Source organism: Lepidothrix coronata, unplaced genomic scaffold (genome assembly GCF_001604755.1).
Source record: "Lepidothrix coronata isolate B3197 unplaced genomic scaffold, Lepidothrix_coronata-1.0 Scaffold4, whole genome shotgun sequence".
Lineage (NCBI taxonomy): Eukaryota > Metazoa > Chordata > Aves > Passeriformes > Pipridae > Lepidothrix > Lepidothrix coronata.
Genome location: NW_016690184.1, coordinates 2,014,292 through 2,032,954, shown reverse-complemented (window position 1 = coordinate 2,032,954; position 18,663 = coordinate 2,014,292).

The following is an 18,663-nucleotide window of genomic DNA, read 5'->3' as shown; positions in this document are numbered from 1 at the left end:
GTTGGAAGACACCTTTAAAGATCATCTAGTCTCACTCCCCCTGCAATGAGCAGGTGAATTTGTTTATACTAGTACCTCCTTACCCACCTTGATAGGAGAACAAGTAATCTAATACTATATCCTTGATAAAATTATTGGAATATACTTAAAATAGTTCCTGTTATTTCCATAAATTTAAATTTATATTCTTAATAAAAAAGTAAATTCAAACCTATTCAGAAGAATCACTACTTACCTTAAATTGCTTATTTCTCAGTCATTTTTCCTCTTATATTACACTTTCTTTGTGTTTCTCACTGTTCGTCTCTCTGCCATACAGCCTACGTTGATTGTAACGTGTAAGCGTGCAGCTACTGTGGAATTTTCCTTTGATTTTTTTTTATTGTGGAAAAATGTACATTCCTTCCCAACTGCATAATTGTGTCGTGGTTTTTTTTCTCAGCTCAGTATGAGAAGTAAATCTCCTGCATGAGCATTTGACAAAATAAAGATGAAAATCTATACATCTTTTTTTTTTATTTCTTCACAAGTAATATTAGCTGAGGAAATCATATAACAAATCCTGTAACTGCAGAGTGAACTAGATCCCTCCTAAATAGCACATCCCAGTGGAAGTAGAATGTGCCAATTAAATGATCATCCCAATTACAAGAGGCTCATGGGGATATATTGTTCTGGTGTGGTTTATAATCGCTTTCATTTCATGGATTGATTAAAACAAGAACAGCATCAGCTCCCCATCTTGATTACCTAATAGAGATGATTTATTTTGTATCCATATAGGGATTCTTTCCTGTATCTGTAGCAAAAATAGTGGAAGTGATTGTACAGTGTGTGCCAAAATAAAAAACAACACTTTTATTCCCATATGGCTCAGCTGAATTCTTTATGGCTTGATGATGAGAACTCCATTGTCTGAGTAATGTATTTTACTATCAGAGAAAGAATTAAATGTTGAGCTTCACCTTGATCCCAGAGGAATCAACTGGAAGTATTGACTCTTGAGCTGAGAGCAAAGCTCCACACATGTTTTAAACACAGAAGGTGAAATCAATGGTCAAAATCATGAGACATCAGTGGAAACAGAATTTTATTAAAAAAACTGAAAACCAAACAAACAAAAACCCCTTCGCCTAAACCCGACATAAACCAATCCATTCTGTCTTCAAGTCAGACACCAGTCTTTGGAGAAACTTGGAAGAACTGAGCACTCTCAGGGAAAAAATAATGTTGTCATTGTTAAACAAGCCTTAAAGAAGAGGTTGTTTTCATGTATATAATGCTGTTTTGCTGGATTTTACCGTTTAAAAGCACAAAAGAGCTCCCAAAAGGAAAACAGAATTGAAAGAAAGTGAAAAAAACCCTGAAAAAACCCCAAAAATCCCAACCAAAACCAAAGCAAAAAAAAGAAAATAAAAAGGAAAACAACCACCAAACCACAACACAGATACTTCCATATTTTTACACAATGAGGATAATTCAGAAAGTAAGCTTTGTTACAGAAAAGGCAGATGTGATTGAAGCAAAACAGTTATCTTATTGAATGCTTTTGGTGGTATGTCATTGACTTTTTAAAATTGGCTGAATCAAGCCGAAGAGTGAGGTTATTCTTATCATCCACTTCAGGTGTTTCATTACAATGTGATGAAGAGTATCTAAAATAAGAAGGCCTTGTTTCTTATAGAGTCACTAAGTGACTCCAAACAGCTAAATTAGTGTCTTAAATTACATGATGTGATTACCTTGCCTCATGAGAAACAACAGGGAGGTATATATCTGTATTTTTTATTGATCATGATTGTACTCTAGATACAGCATTCAAAAAACTAAAATCTGTACATTAGAGGAAACTTCAAAATAAAACTAGTGCAGTACTTGTCACATTTCTCTACCTTCAAAATGAGCCAAGAGCTAATCAGAAGTTTCTACACTCACAAATTGACATTTCTTTTTTTAAAATGGAATACATAATTTCAATTTCAGGCAGTCTTTATTTTAAATGAACTTTAATCTAGTTATTAAAACCCTTATTAAATCTCACCATTAACTCCAAGATCTCCAAGATTTAAAGTAAGAATATACTTTATTAGGTTAAACATGGGTCTTGGACATTAAACTTACTTTGATATTTTAATAAATTAAGTACATGTGTACATGTGAACTCTATACTTATTTTTATAGTAACTTTCAGATGACTGTACATTAAAAAAACTTTAAACAAATAAGTCTCTATAGTAAATGTAAACCAATATAAATAAAAGAGACAATAAATTACTAAGGAAAAATATTTCCAGTGCCATTTTAAATGAGTAAAACTCAGTAAAATGCTGTGATAAAGAAGAACTGTTGCATTAAAATGTGACTGGAAGAGGGAGGTTCTTGTGCTTATATGGATGAGAATGTACAGGATGAATATGTAGTGAGCATGTACAGAAAAGAAAGAGGTGAAATTATGAGATGAAATTCTGCCAACAAAAGTGCATTTTCACTTGTATAAGACCAACATTCCATTCAAACTCTGCAAAAGCAGAGTACTCATTACCCATCCTAATGCATTTATTTGCCGATAAGGTCCTTCAACGCCACTTACCCCTATCCTTCCTATATGTATCTATAATAGATTGGCAGAATCATTTTATCTTTCTCATCTTTGTGGATCATCATTAAAAGCTGCTGTACATGCCGACTTTTCTATCTTTTTCTTGGCTTTTTACAAGTAAGCTCCTTTAGGAGACCCTCTTTTTATGAGTAGGGATCCAAGAATAAGTGCTCTTATGTTTCGCCACCAGCAATTTAATGTTTCTTTCCAGTCCCAAGGATAATAACCTGTTCCTTTTATCTCTTATATTTTATCTTTCTGCACAACCACTGCTTCTAGCACCATTTTTATAACATTGCTGCTTATCCTGGTAGAACCTTCTTTGGAAAGTAATATGTTATCAGTTAAATACAGCTCCTGAAAATTCATTTTCTTTTCTCTCCAGGTATCAAAATCTAGTTAAGTAGTTCATTACAAGGGTCTCACCCTCATGGTAAGTTTCTCGGCTTTCATGACTCTTGAGGGGGAAATTTTCAATGTGGTGAATGAGGAACTAAATGTGCAACTGCCATTGCTGGTAATGGGAATGGTGGTTTGATTTCTTACACTTCACATTGTCAGTTCACCCTTTGATGTCTAGGACATGCTTCAGGGCAAAACCTAAGTTGTAAAACACTATAATTGACAATAAAATTTTAAAGAAATAGGACTATGATTTTTTAAATTCAACTCACATTAATTGAATTCTTTAGATACATAAGTTGCAAAAAATATATATAATCAGAAGGATAACAGACAGACTTTCCTATATCTACTTTTAATATTTCTAGGTGTATCTAATGTCTTTCAAATTCCTAGGTCACTATGCCTGGTGCAAATTTCTCTAAAGATAGTTATATTTATTTTTTTTTAGATCCAACATATTAAATATAAACAGATGTAAATTGATTACTTCATATTTCACAGTATCCATTCCTTTTCACTAGAAAAAAATCTTAAATTGCAAAAAGTTATTCTTCAGAGAGTAATAACATTACCTTATGATTCTTAGAAGCTAGAACTTACAAAAACGGTTTAAAAGAAAACATTTAAAAATATTGAATGGAGACAGTTGTGTTTTGTTTTTGTTTTTCTAGACTGAAACAAAATAGGAAAAAGTAGGTATAATTACTTTCAGGTTATGACTACAGAAGTATTATGGCATCCACCTCCAGAAATGCTCTCATATACATACTTAATATTAAGCATATGATTTATCAGATTACTCAAAGATAGACTCCTGTTAAAAGTTACTGTGAGCAAGCTCTGTTAAATTATCAGCAAATTATGAACAATATCAGTTGGCTCTCTATATGCCAACTTCCCTAATAGCATTAAGTGCCAGCAGATATATATGGTACTGCTTGATATGTAAATGGTATTCTACAATTCTAAATGCAAATAGTAAGTCATGACTATAAGGCACAAAACTGTAAAACTTTTGGAGAATTTATAAACTAATGTGCCATCATTTTACATACTTAGGGGACAAAAATACAAACATTTATTACATTAAAATTGCACTGAGAAAAAATAATCACAGCACTTTCATGTTGGAAATTGTGTTTACTCTATATTCTCCTGCTTGCTATTTCCCTACTAAAGTAACAACTATTTTAACTCATGAAATTTCTGGAAAGAAAAAAGGAGGAAAAGTATAAAAATAATTTAAAAATTCTCTCTACCCCTTTTATGTAGAACAATTTGCTTTTTAGCTTGAGGTACCCTGATTTAGTAGATAAAAAACTCTTGTCAATTATTTACTTGTAAAAGATATTTATGGCTTAATGTCATGGTTTAGGAACGGTACCCCCCAATTTAGTTCTCCTACTGAGACTTCAAATCACGCTGCTGCTTGCTCCCTCCCCCTCCCACCTCTTCCACTCTCCCTTCGGGTGGCTGGAGAGGAGAATTGGAGGCTCAAAAGGAAAAGATCACAGGTTGAGATAAGAACAATTTACTGGAAACAGCAATGAGATAAGAAAATGAACAGTAACAACAATATTAACAGTGAAAGTATAAAAGAGAGAATTATTCACATTCAAAAATGCTCACCACAGATCCTCCAGACAATAAACAATGGCCAAAAGGTTCCCCACCACACCACACTTAGTTCTGCTGGAAAGGGACACACCTTCTTCCCTTTTCCCCATCCCTGGCAATGATGTAATGTGGTATTGAATAACATAATGTCTTGGTCATGCCCTCTCCTGCTGATCTGGGATGGAACCAGGATACTTAACAACAGTAATTGGTGGCAAGATAAATCAGAAGTATCTCTACAGAAATCCCTGCAATTACGTTTTCCCTATACTGTGGAAGTGATGGGAAAGCAAGGTTCTCTCTACAGAGAGCACAGAACCACCATAGCTTGTCCAGAGTGGTTGTAGTACATGCATTCTTGAAGCTATTCAAAACCCAGCTAGACATGGTCCTAAGCAACCTGCTGTAGCTGCCTTGCTTGAGTGCAGGGGAGTTGGACTAGATGATCTCCAGAGGCTACTTCTGACCTCAACTGGTCTGTCATTTCATTATTCTATGGACAGGTAATAACGACTGAAGTGCTTCTGAAACCACTTGGCCTCTGGAAGTTACAGTCTTACAGAGTGCAAACAAGCAATTGGAGTTGAAACACGATTATCCAGACAGGGAAAAAAAAAAAAAAACAACAACAAAACCCCAAATCTCCTACAAGTATAAGTTTCTACAAACAAATGTCTCTACAAACAAATAAAATATTTCAGCTTAAAATAACCTCTATCTTGGGTATTCCAAACCAAGAAGAAATTAAATGCTGTTGGCCAATTATTGTTTTAGATAACTTATTTATCAACAAAAAGTGTGCTAATAATTTTCTGTTATTTTGCTGACAATATTTGTAATAAGTTGCAGCTTCCTATACCTGTTCTCCCACTTTTGGGTATTTTTCTGACTCCTGTAGTGCCTATTGAATTGTAGTAAAGTTGGATTTTAAGTTCAAATAGCTGTGCTGGCAATCTATCTCACTATCACCTGTTCCTGACATACTGAGAGATGAAAGTAATTTATATGGATTTATAATAAAACAAAAAATACAACTACCACAGAAATTGTGCCATGGTTTTTTTATACTTCACCCACCTGCTCAGAGAGTGGGAGATAATGCTTCAAGAATTTGATGAATGGAAATCAGATTCTCTTCTAGTCAGACAGTGCTTTTGGACACCAAATCTATGTAATTCCCAACTATACACCGTCTGGATGATGGATAATGCCAAATTATCGGTCATATTTTATGTCCCCAGTGTTACAACACAGTAATGAGTGAACTAGGAAAATACCCAGAGATTCAACTTGCATATTTTCCTCTCAGGTCTACCCATGCACAAGGAGATAGAGAGTTACCTCTTCACATTGTTAACTGTATCATTTCACAGGTACCAACAGATTTATCCCAGATGTTGTGCTACTGTCAGCATGACTGCCATGTCTACTCTCTGCCACCTCTCTTGAGATGCATTGGTAAAGGATTCTAGCACTTATATATAGTTACAAAGACAGCATAAGGGCTGCTTTCAAACCAGTGATGTCTGTCAGAGGCAAAATGAATAATCTTCATAAATTCATTATTAAAATGCTTTTAAAATTATAAATCTGCTCTCTTATACTTTCTATGTCTGTTTTCCTGATTATTATTTTGTTACTGTTTGTTATTTTGAAGACTATGAGACAATCAAATCCACACTACATTAAAATATTAGGTTAAAATATTTGCCAGGAAGCAAAGGAGACTGCAAAATGAAACCATGCATCTGTTTCAAAGTACCAGGAATATTAAGTATGGTATAAGAACAAGAAAGTGTTATAAAGCCATTTAATACTTTTCATTGTGTAGTTAAAATTTCCAAATTAGGCTGAAGTCAAGATATACAAGAATCCATTGAAACCAACATTGTTTAGCACCCCCACAAAAAAGGCGCTTTCCAAAAGAAAATTAAAGTTTCAGTAAGTCAGAGAAAAAGAACCTAATGAATGATAGAATCATTAAGGTTAAAAAAGACCTCCGAGATCGAGTTTACCACACCAAATAAACCACAGCACTAAGTGCCACATCTGATCATTTCATCTATACTTCCAGGGATGGTGACTCCATCACTTCCCTGGGCAGCCCACTGCAATGCTTAGTCAACCTTTCAGTGAAGAAATTCTTCCCAGTGTCCAGCCTGAACCTCCTCTAGTGCAGTTTGAGGCCATTTCCTCTTGACCTGTTACTAGTTGCCTGAGAAGAGACTGACTCCCACCTGGCTACAACCTCCTTTCAGATTATTGAAGAGAGCAATAAGGTCTCCTCTGAGTGTCCTTTTCTCCAGGCTAAAAACCTCAACTCCCTCAGCCACTCCTCATAGGACTTACTCTCTAGACCCTTCACCAGCTTTGTTGCCCTTCTCTGGACACACTCCAGCACCTCAATGTCTTTCTTGCAGTGAGGGACCCAGAACTGGACACAGGACTCAAGGTGTGGCCTTGTCAGTGCCAAGTACAGGGGGACTTCCCTAGTCCTGCTTTCCACACGATTTCTAATACAGGCCAAGTGACATTAGCTTTCTTGGCTACCTGGGCACACTGCTGGCTCATGTTCAGTCGGCTTTTGACCAGCACCCCCAGGTCCTTTGCCACTGGACCATTTTCCGTCCACTTTTCCCCCAGCCTTTAGCACCTCATGGGGTTGTTGTGACCCAAGTACAGAATGTGTCACTTGGCCTTGTTGAACCTCATACTGCTTGCCTCAGGCCATTGATCCAGCCTGTCCAGATCCCTTCCTACCCTCCAGCAGATCAACACTCCTGCCCAACTTAGTGTCATCTGCAAACTGACTGAAGGTGGCTTTGATCCCGTCATCCAGATCATCAATAAAGATATTAAACAGAACTAGTCTCAGTACTGAGCCCTGAGGAACTGCACTAGTGATCATCTGCCAGCTGGATGCGGCACCATTTACCACCATTCTCTGGGCCCAGCCATCCACCCAATTTTTAACCCAGGAAAGAACGCCAAGGCATGGGCTGCCAGCTTCTCCCGGAGAATGCCGTGGAAGACAGTATCAAAGGCTTTACTGAAGTTCAGATAGACTAAACCCACAAACTGTCCCTCATGACTCAGTGAGTCACCTGGTCATAAAAACAGATGAGGTTGGTCAAGCTGAACCTGCCTTTCCTAAATCCATGCTGACTGGGGCTGATCCCCTGGCTGCCCCGTAGTGGACTCAAGATGATCTGTTCCACAACTTTCCCTAGCACCGAGGCCAAGCTGATAGGCCTGCAGTTTCCCAGGTCCTTCTGATCCTTCTTGTAGGTGGGTGTCACATCAGCTGACCTGCAGTCATCTAGGACTTCCCTGGTTAAGCCAACACTGATGATAAATGATGGAGAATGGCTTGGTGAGCTCTTCCATCAGCTGTCTCAGTGCCCTCGGGTGAATCCCATGCAGCCCCATAGACTTGTGAGTGTCTGAGTGGCATAGCAAGCCACTAACTACTTCCTCTTGGATTGCAGGGGGTCTATTCTGCTTCCCATCCCTGTCTACCAGCTCAGGATCTGGTTGCCCTGAGGATAACCAGTCTTTCTGTTAAAGATTGAAGCAAAGAAGGCATTAAGTACCTCATCCATGGTGAAAATGTTCCCTCTCACAGACTCCTTTACACTATACAGGGTATACAGCTGTAGGGAAAAGTACAGTACAACAATTCTTTAATAGGCTGCACTGAGGTACTCACATAGCTTTTAAAGAGAATATCTATAGGGAGAGTGTCCCAACATATTAGCTGGCTGTATTTCACTGCAATAAATACTAGGAATATGTGGAATCATTTCTGATTAATAAACAAGATCAGATAGGCTTTGAATATTAAAATGAATTTTGTATTTGTCTCAACATTTTGGTATATCTGTTCTTTACAATCTGAGAAATGGCATATCTGTTCTTTACAATCTGAGAAATGCCAATAGGCATTTGTATGGCTTTGCTTTCACTTGTTGCAAGAATTCATCTACAGTCATCTATTCAAAGGCCAAACTGCAAGTCAACTTCATCTCTCACATATTCTGACATAAATAAAGAATATATACTGAAGTCTCTACAAATATAGCTTCACTCCACATTCACATTTTGGATGCTATGCCATGATCTGTCTTTGGAATTTCTCACTTGAAACAGGTAGCAGATTCAACAGTGCCTTTCGGTCTAGGTAATCTGTCTGATATACGTCTGCTATTCTTTTAACATCAACCTTATGAGTCTGTGTCATCCACCTAAAGCTTAAGAAATATGCTTAAACAAACTCTGTTTCTGAGTTTTGTTGCCTAAAACATTTAGATGGGTGGTTTATGCTACTTAAAAGTAAATAAATAACGTTTATATAAGTATGAAGGTTCTAAATCCTAAGAAATGTTTTCTCACTGAAAATGGTATCACAAAAAAATGAAGTAAAAAATATTGGTCAGCTGCAAGATAGATTAGTAGGATAAATGGGTTAAGGCTAAAATGTTGTGTGTGGCCTGACAGGGTCAAGAGAGAAAGAGTTCAATTCTCTGTATTCTTCCCAATGTGAAGCACATCTGAAGTCCCTACATTTAGGAAAGTGGAAAGAATTTCTAAGATTCCTTAAAATGCTGACAATGACAACCTTCTTCCTCCCTGCTTCCAATGAACTATCAGAACAAATCATTTGTATTTGATGAGAACAAGAACGTTAGAGGTTTGCCTCTCCCCTTCCAATTAAAAATGTGTTAACAGAGCTGAGCCTTGATTGGTTTGATTTTAGACAGAAAAAATATCTAACAAACACAGAAGAACTTTATGACACTATCACTATTAAAAGTGCAAGATACTGGAAGTCTGCTTACTCTTATTTACTTGGATTTTTGATGCAGCAGAAAACACTGCCTTTTCTGTCAGTAGTGACCTCATGTTTAACATATTTTTTCCTACATGTAGGGTTCAAGACTTTTTCAGTGACTAGCGTTGTTACTGTGTATGTTAATTTTATGTAATATGAATGACATGTAAAAATCCATAAGATGTTGGAAAATAAACCTAAACCATGTCAGTCATACAGTCTAAAAGAAAAAAATGGGTTTCAGTGTTTCAGAAAAGTGTATGTGTTACATAGAGAGAAAGGATTATTGCTTTTCTGAATTGTACAGCATTTCAAACAAATGATGTAGTGATTTTGTAAATGGATGGTGAAAATGAGTTTCATTAAATGTACAGTCTTATGAAAAATTTGCCAGATTTTAAACTAAATTTGTCAGGTTTGTACTTAAAATTTTTAAGATACAAATCTTAAGATACAATTTTTAAGAGACATTTGTGGTTTTATTTTTGTTAAAAGTATGATATATATTTAGATAAAGGGTTTTGATACAGAAGTACACTAGAACCAGTTATTTGAAATATACATCTTGTTCCAACTAAAAAAAATAAATAAATAATTCTAATTCCTTGATAGACCATAAATGACAGTCTGGCAGATAATTAGAAACAATTTCTGTCATCACCACTGAAGGTAAAGCATCTGCGTTTTACTTCACAGTATGTGGCTACCCTTATATTTTAGGGATTCATACCTTGAGATTCCTGGCTTTATACCTTAAAATGTGGCTAGTGTCTAGCATTCTATAAGACACTCTGTAGGGCACTTGATCCAGATTTATTCTGGAGTCTGTGTGCTGTTCCCCAAAATGTAATTGTTATTTTGTATAGCAGTTTATCTGATAAATCTGGAAATAGATGAATGTTCAAAAGTGTAGTATTTCTGTACCTTAAAAAGACATATATGTTGCATCCCCTAAGCTGAAAGACCAGAGGAGAGATAAAGTTGGCAGGATTACGTACTTCTGTTGCAAGGGGTTAACGGTCCCAGTACCATAGAATATTTTCATAGTGTGAGGACCTAATAAAATAATTACAAAAGTCTTCCTTTTGTAAATGAAAATACATGCATTTCAGACAGTTAGAGACCATGGGGTGACCCAAGAAACCAAGTTATTGTACAGATGTAGCACATGCTTAAAGTAAAATAAACTCAATTAGGTACTGGAAGCCAATACCACATTAGTATGGGGCGTTCAGTTAGCAGACTTATGATGCTGATATCAAACTAAATTGTACTGTTTGTTTGAAGTGAATTACGTGACAGGCAAACTGGTGACAGGTATGTAACTGCTTAGATTAAGTACACCCTTAGACTAAGTATAGATCCCTATGCCATGTTCTTCCTTTAAAAAATTGGAAACACCTTTCATTTTCAATATGCTGTTTTGAGTGTTTGCATTAAATCTAAGCAAATTGCTGGTAAAGTTTAGAGCTCAAAGCATTTTTGTATTCCTCTAATGAGCTCAGTGAAATACAAACTTCAGCTAAACAAGGAAGGGGAAAAATATCTTCAGAGGTTCTCAGTTATTTCAGGAGATTAGTTTCAGAGCATTCTTTGAATTTTTGTCATATGTAGAGAAAATTTCCCCTTCCCTTTTGTATTTTTCCTGTGCTACATTTATATTGTCATTTTAAGTCTCTCTAGTTATGTACAGACGCTGAATATTATCCAACTCTTCCAGAGACTACTTTGAAACAAGAGGGTAGCAAGCTCCAGGTTTTCCTGGTCACTGTAAGCAGTTTTACATGTCAGTTTAACAAGACTGAATGATGAGGTACTTCTTGTTGGAGACCATATGGCTGTTGTTCTACTTGTAGATTAAACACTGCCTGAAATACTCCTGGGTGCTGAAACTCAATCATCTCTGCCGCTAAACTGCTAAACAGGTCTCATGTTTTCAATCTGTGCAAACTAGAGGTCTCAAAAATGATTTCTGGACGTAATTTTGGAGCTACAACACTCCATAGACCATTTCGAATGCATTTAGCATGCAGCCATGCTCTTCTGGAAGCTAAAATATTTTACTAACATAACGTAACATATAACATAACGTAACATATAACATAACATAACATACAACATAGGCTGCTTTCTAACAGCTGCTCTCAGTGCCTGGGGGCATAGCAAGGAACATGTAAGTTACTACTGTGAAGGTAGACTGTGACCCATTTGAAGAAAGGAGGTTTTAGTCAAGGAGTTCTTCTACCTTAACATTTGAAAAAGTAGATTATGAGAAAACTGATCTCAAGAGACAGAGGTTAGAGAAGGGAAAGTGAAAAAAAAATAGTCTCTATATATAGAGTTGAACAGTGTGGCTTGAGATGGGTTGATGGAAATTTGGCTCTAAGGACTGAGGTTCATATAAATGTAGTGTGATTCAGAATTGAATCTACTTGAGGTCTTTTGTACCTGTATGGTAAATGGAGCCTTACAGGACTTTGGTTTTGTTCACTCCTTCAGAATTTCTAGGTGGTAAGTGTGCTAGAGACCATCAGATAATGTTGCAAAGGGTAAAGTCCAATTTCAGAGAAAGAGTTCAAATGAAGTTGTCTGCATCTTTTGTCTTTTATAGTCAGTGCAGACTCTATCATACCAAAACAAAGGGTAATTCAGCCATCAGCTGTTAGGGATGAGGTTTCGGTCCCTAATTAATACGTCTTCATTTTAGAGGTTCAGGTAAGTGAAAAGACCATGAGAAACTACTGTATTTGGCATAAGCAACTGGTGGGCATAGTAAGGTGAGAAGCTCACAGAAGTCGCTGATAGTGCCATGAGGTTTGGTCGATTTCACAGATGGTTCAGGGGGGTTATGAGGGATGACAAAACTTCACAGATAATTAAACAGAATATTAGGGAGATTTTGGAAGGGTAATCAGATAAGACTAGAATTATCTATTAGCAATACCACAAAAGGAGAATATTACCTAGGTAATCACAACGGAAATATCAAAGTCAAGTACTCTTGTACCAAAACTGAGACCAATGGCAAACAAGTAATTAGGGATGACTTTTATATTTAGGAAAAGACAAGGGTAGAGAAAGGCAGGGATGAAGGTGGGTGGGAGAAAGAATGGGAGATGGGCTGGAGTGTAAAAAGGGCTAGTCAGGTGTAACCAGGCTGCTGGCTGGTATACTTGTCTGACCTGTCTGATCACTGCAGTCTGTCCTATGACAATCTGTTAAGGGAAGTTTTCTAATCTGATTTCACAGATAAGGAATGTGGAAATTAACTTGCAAAAGTTTTTAGCTGTAAATAGGTCCTTTTCCTTTGAAAGTTCTTTACATTACATTTGGAAAACTTGATATTTTTAAAATAAGATATTATTTTTTTTCAGCTTTTAATTCTTAAAATATATCAGCAGTACAAATCATCTCTTCTATTCCCTTCTCTTCCTAGAAGTTCTTAGGGGCTTCAGAAAAGTAAATTTAAAGTTTCATCTGTTTAAATAAATAGTTAGAGTACTAAATATTTTCTTGAAGTTTTTTATCTCCAAAATTTATTTAAGAGCAGATGAAAACAAACAAAAAAATCTGCGTTTTAACTTCCTGACTGAAGCTTTTTCATTTTGCAATTCAAATTTTACTCTCTTGCTGTTATGATATTGCTACTTCACTGGTTCGCTAGTTGCCTAACTATGAAAGACATGATTTTCTAATTTGAAAGTCAAATAAAAGACAAGAAAATTCCTGTATTTTTCTGTTATTGATCATAAAGAAGCTAAAGAAGAACAAATTTAATCTTTTCCCTTCAGATATCACATTCCCAAATACTTATTTACTATTTTCAGATTCACTGTGCAAAGAAAGATGCATATTTTTGGTTGTGGAACTAAACTAGACCTCTGAATCTTTTAAAATGTGCCCACAACTAGTTTTTTCCACCAGTGACCGAAGCCAGGAAGATAGAAACATCTCTTGATTTTATGATTGAAGGGTTCAGAGGCCAAATGAACTAGGTATCATGTTTAGCAATGCCAGAAAATGAGTAATTGTCCCAGTCAGACAACCTGAGCTGGGTTCTTACATTTTTTTACTGGTTTGTTGTCTACTGAGCTTATTGTAGCGGCCTTGGAAGATCAGTTCAGGGTAAGCAAAACACTGAACTCTCTCTGCGAACTCTCAGGAGCCTGCACTGCAAGCCACTTAAATCAGTCAACACAAAATACAAAGAACACAGGTATATTTGAATCTTGCAGGCACTCACTACACTCATGGGATTTTAGAACATGCAGTCTTGTGCCAGCAGGAGGTGCCTCCTGAATATGAATGAAAATCCTCTGAACACAAAAGCTTGAGTGATGGAAGCACCCCCATTGGCAGAGGGTACCCTAAGTTCCTCCCTGGCCCCTCTCTATGAGCTACCGTGTGTTTTGCATTAAAATAATGTCCTAACCTATCTGCTACTGGATGAGAAAGGAAATCCTTTCTGACTACAAATTCATTTTCATCTTCCAGAAACAACAAACATCTTCCTGAAAGGGTCTTATTCTTGGGTGCACACGAAAAAAATGCTATCACTTCAAGGAGTGACTACTAAGGTCAACATGGGACAGATTTCAGCAGTGCTTCCATGAACTCCTAGTAGGATTTTCGACATTTCTGAGCAGAAGACATTAGAATAAAGGTGGTGACAACTACAGATATCTCTAAATTGGTATAAATCCACAGTACAAAACTCTGCTCTACAAAAACATATTTGTCTCAACTTTCTTTTTCTATTTTTTCCCCACATGGAACCTGAGACTCAATTTACTTTTTCCATTTGTTAGGCGATTTCCTAATTTCACAGTTAAGTAGGGATTTCTTTTTTTTCCTCTTAATTTTTCCAATAAAGCTAGAAGAATAAGTCCTTGCTTTAGAATCAATCCAACCTTTTTCTCATTTTCTATGTCAGTTAGGTTAATTTAAAATATGGAATTTTCTCTGGCTACATGACTTAAAGTGAAAGTACTGAAATGCAGCAGATCATTCTTTCTCTCAGGAGACACCTATCTGACATCCCTTTTGTTGCTAATTGTAGAATTTAAATATCTGACTGCTTTCTGCATGTAGCTTTCCTGATTGCACTTAGAAACACTTTTGTAAAAAGTACTTGCAAAAATGTGTCCCTACTCCCTCCCCATACGCATATTCCTTGAAATATGCATAGCATTGGGAAAGACTTACAAATATCTAGTATTGAGGGGGGGGAGACCAACCCAGACATCTAAAAAATTATGTTTCTAGATAATAAATGACTATATAATCATTTAGAAATGGATTTTGGATAGGTTTGGAGTTTTTTTTCTATTGTGATGAAAGGAGCTGAAATCTTGCATTCCAATAGCACAAGTCTAATATTTGCAGATTACACCTGCGTTATATCTAAAGATGACTCTGTGTTTTTGAGGACTGAGAGCTTCAGGTAAAAAAGCCTGAGGTTGGCAGAAAAGTCAGTTTGAAGCACTCTGGATTTTTTCCCAGATCTGCTGTATCTCTTTCATCCTTTATAGTGACATCAGCATTTTATACCTCAATATTTATTCTAGGGAGTAAATAATTCTCAAAGCAAAATAAACAATACCATTAAACTGTGAAGTTTGCCTAGGAAGAAAAATAAGAAGTCCCTATACATATAGCATGGACTGAAAGAAATCTCTATTTGTCAGAAGACATTTTTTTTCTTTTATTGCAGGAGGGGAGCAGGGAGCCTGTGAGAGATTTTATAATTTTGTAAAAATGCAAGGTTTCACACAATGCTTATTGAGTTCTGATAAGAAGTTCCTGAATATGCTGCAAGCTGGCAAAATGTAGAGCAGTGAGTTCTCATCCTGTTAAAAGGCTATTATTTTCTGGTAATGCATACATCTGATCTCCAGCTGGCATTCAATAACCTAACCACCAACAAAAAGAGATAAAACCAAAAAGAGTGTCACAAACTTCAGTGTCTTTATATAGGACTTATGCTACATCATAAAAATATTGAGAATACAGTAGCTGGAATAGAATTTGGTTCAGTTGATGTCTGACAAGTTTTGCCAGGGAGAACCATGAGCTACACAAGCTGGTGTGACCAGTATTTACATCAGAGTCCTCCAAGGAGCCTCTGGAAGCTGAATACATGAGTCAGCAGTCCCAAATCTTCCACAAGGACTTCACTAGTGCTGCAGTGTGATGATGAATTGTTTGATGTCCTTTCTGAGAGAGGACAAAACCAAGTTCCTGATGATCTCTACTTCTCTATGTTATTATACTTGTACTGCAGCTGCTTCTTTTGGCGTTGTCTATATTTCTAAGTGGTTGAAAGAATCCTGGTTTAGAGTTCAGTTTCTCCTCATATCTTACCTCCAACTCCTTATTAAATTTTTAGTCCTAGTTTATTTAACTCACAACAGCTGGTTAAGACATTTTCCTCTTCAATTTTGTGTGTGTGTAGATTTTTTACTCCTACTTTTGTTTTGAAAAATATATATAACTGTCTTCTTATTCAACAGAGGCCTGCCCCAAAAGCAGTAATACTGAAGGGCAACCCAGTTTCAGTTATTAGTAACTTTATTAATAGTAACTTTATAGATAGATCAGAGTAGATATTTTGCTCTTATAGAGAACAAAACTATGAATACACAGGGGGAAAAAAAAGTACTAAGATAACATCATTTTTATGATTTATAAACCTACTAACAGTTCCCGTTCTTATTCCAACATATAAGTTTCTCTTTCTCTCTTCCTCCTCTCTTAAAATATATATTACTATAGAAGTTAAATTGTTGCTGAACTGGAAGGTAGCAAATTTAGATTGCAAAAGGAGATACGAGAAAAAATAGTATGTCTTCAGATAAAGGACTGCTTTGAAGTCGACATATGTTCACAGAAGTATTTTCACAAGCTTCCATATCCTTTCAAAGTCTTCCTCTCAGATAAACTATGTAGTCTCATAGACTGTTTAAGCGAAATCATGCTACATAACTTTGCCAATACCTTTAATATTATTAGTCTACTCTATATCTGAGACAACCATATTTCTTTGCTGTAGAGGGCATGCTTCAGTTCAGTGACTGAAATTTAAACCTAAGGGTCCAGTTGTTATCGTTTAACATAAGAACACTATTAAAAATGTTTGGAGGTTATGCTGCCTCCATGAATATTGTAGCAATACAAAACTCACTTTAATGTCTTATAATTATTTTTATAGGATTTTGATCATCTCAAAACAAACTTATTTTTCCCTGTGTCTCCTGATGACTCTGTCTTGAAACTCTAGTTTTCCTTATATCTGCGTCTGGATTGTGACACTCCAGGCTGTTGAAACAATTCTTCTGTATTCAAATTCCACCACTTGCCTGGTGTCTTTCAGCAGGAATTTAGAATAAGGTATAGAAAATACATTTGTGCTTCTAAAGGGGGAATGAGACACTGATAAGCATTAAACTAGAGAGTAGCGTAGGTCCAGGAAGGAGTCCTGGAAGGGACTATCCAGGAAGGGATAGTACTCCCAAAATACATGAATTGTCTATGCTGGAATAAGAGCAGCCAGCATGGGACAAAAAAAGGAAATTATGCCTGACAAAGAGAAGGTCACTCTAAACAAACCTACGTCCTGGGGACCCCACTGCCACTGTCCAAGCTTGCTTGGCCCCGGCAGATGAACCTCAGGATTAAAGGGTGGGCTCAGTTCAGCGCACGCTGTGTCTCACCTAAAAAATCCACTGCGCAGGCTCGAAGGGTTAATGACCTTTCCCAAATCTTCACTCGCGAAGACTGGCCATTATCATTATCATGCCTGACAAACCAGATTATTTTCTATGATGAACTGACCGGCTATCTGGTCAGAGAGAGGGGAATCTTTTGAAGGGTCTTTAATAAGAGTAAATCTAGGATTAAAGTTTCTTAGAACTGCACAAACAAATTAAAAAGTCAATTATTCATAGATGTGGTGATATTTATTTGGTTTGGCAGTCTTGTTATTTATTTTGATTAAAATATTTTCTTCAGTATATTCATGCAACTGAAGCTATTTTGAAGGCATCACTGCAAAGTTTTCTAAATCACAAAATTATCATGACAGCACAGAAATAGTCATTAAAATTGAAACTTATACAGACATAGAGAAACATACTTTAGCAGACAGTGCTGAAATTATTACACAAACAAGAAATAATAAGGAATATCAAAAAAGGACAGAAGGAAGATGAAAATAAAGACAGAACATGATTACCTGTTCTTTCCACTCAATGATTTTGAATGGAAATACTCTATAGTGCAATTCTAAAAAGCTCCAGCTTTTTCTTGTATTTTCCCTAATTTTAAAATTATGTATACCATTCTAACACGTTTTACCCTCAATTTACCAGAACTGTTTAACAGACCTTAACACAATGGCCTATTATTATATGCTTTCTTTATAACTGAAGATAAAAATTCCAGCTATACAGGAAAAAAAAAAAACCAAACACAAAAAAACCCCAAACAAAGCAAAGGAAAGAAAAAGGGGAAAAGCCACTCAAAGCATTCTCCTATTTTACATCTACATCTATGTTTTGTTTTGAAGAGGTTTCAAGTGACTACTCCAGCTGCATTATTTACAGAGACGCGTCTTGATTCACAGAGAAGTTCTGATGCACAAAACTAGATTCTTTCGATTTGCATGAAATGTACCATAAGTTTTTGATGAAACAGTCTGAAAAAGTGAACAATTCATAGCAAAATGAAGTTTTTCATTGGGTACAAAATGTGTATGTGAACTATTGACAACTCTCTGTGTTTGAGCTGCCAGCTATGCTTCCAGGCAACTGCTGCTGGTCCCTATGTATGGAAACCAGAACAAGAAGAAGTTTGGCTCAGACCTGAAGGAGATTTCTGTCTTGTCCATTCAGTGACTGATTAATGTTCTTGCTTTACAAAGATCCTGTGTAGGGTTCAAGCTGGAGTGAGAAAAAAACCCAATGCTGCAGAAGGGTTCCAACTGCTTGATGCTGACAGCAGCCTCTCCCACTCTGATGGAATCTTAGCATCAGAATTTAAAATCCTATATCCAGAACACCTTTTTACCATCAGCGAAGTTGTCTTAGAAGTAGGAATTTCCATAAAGTAATTGTCTATTTTTATGCTCATACAAAAGTCAGTTTAAGATAACCAGAATGTGTTCAACTGGGGTATTCTCCAAGAAAGAACCATTCTCCTAACAATGGCCTCT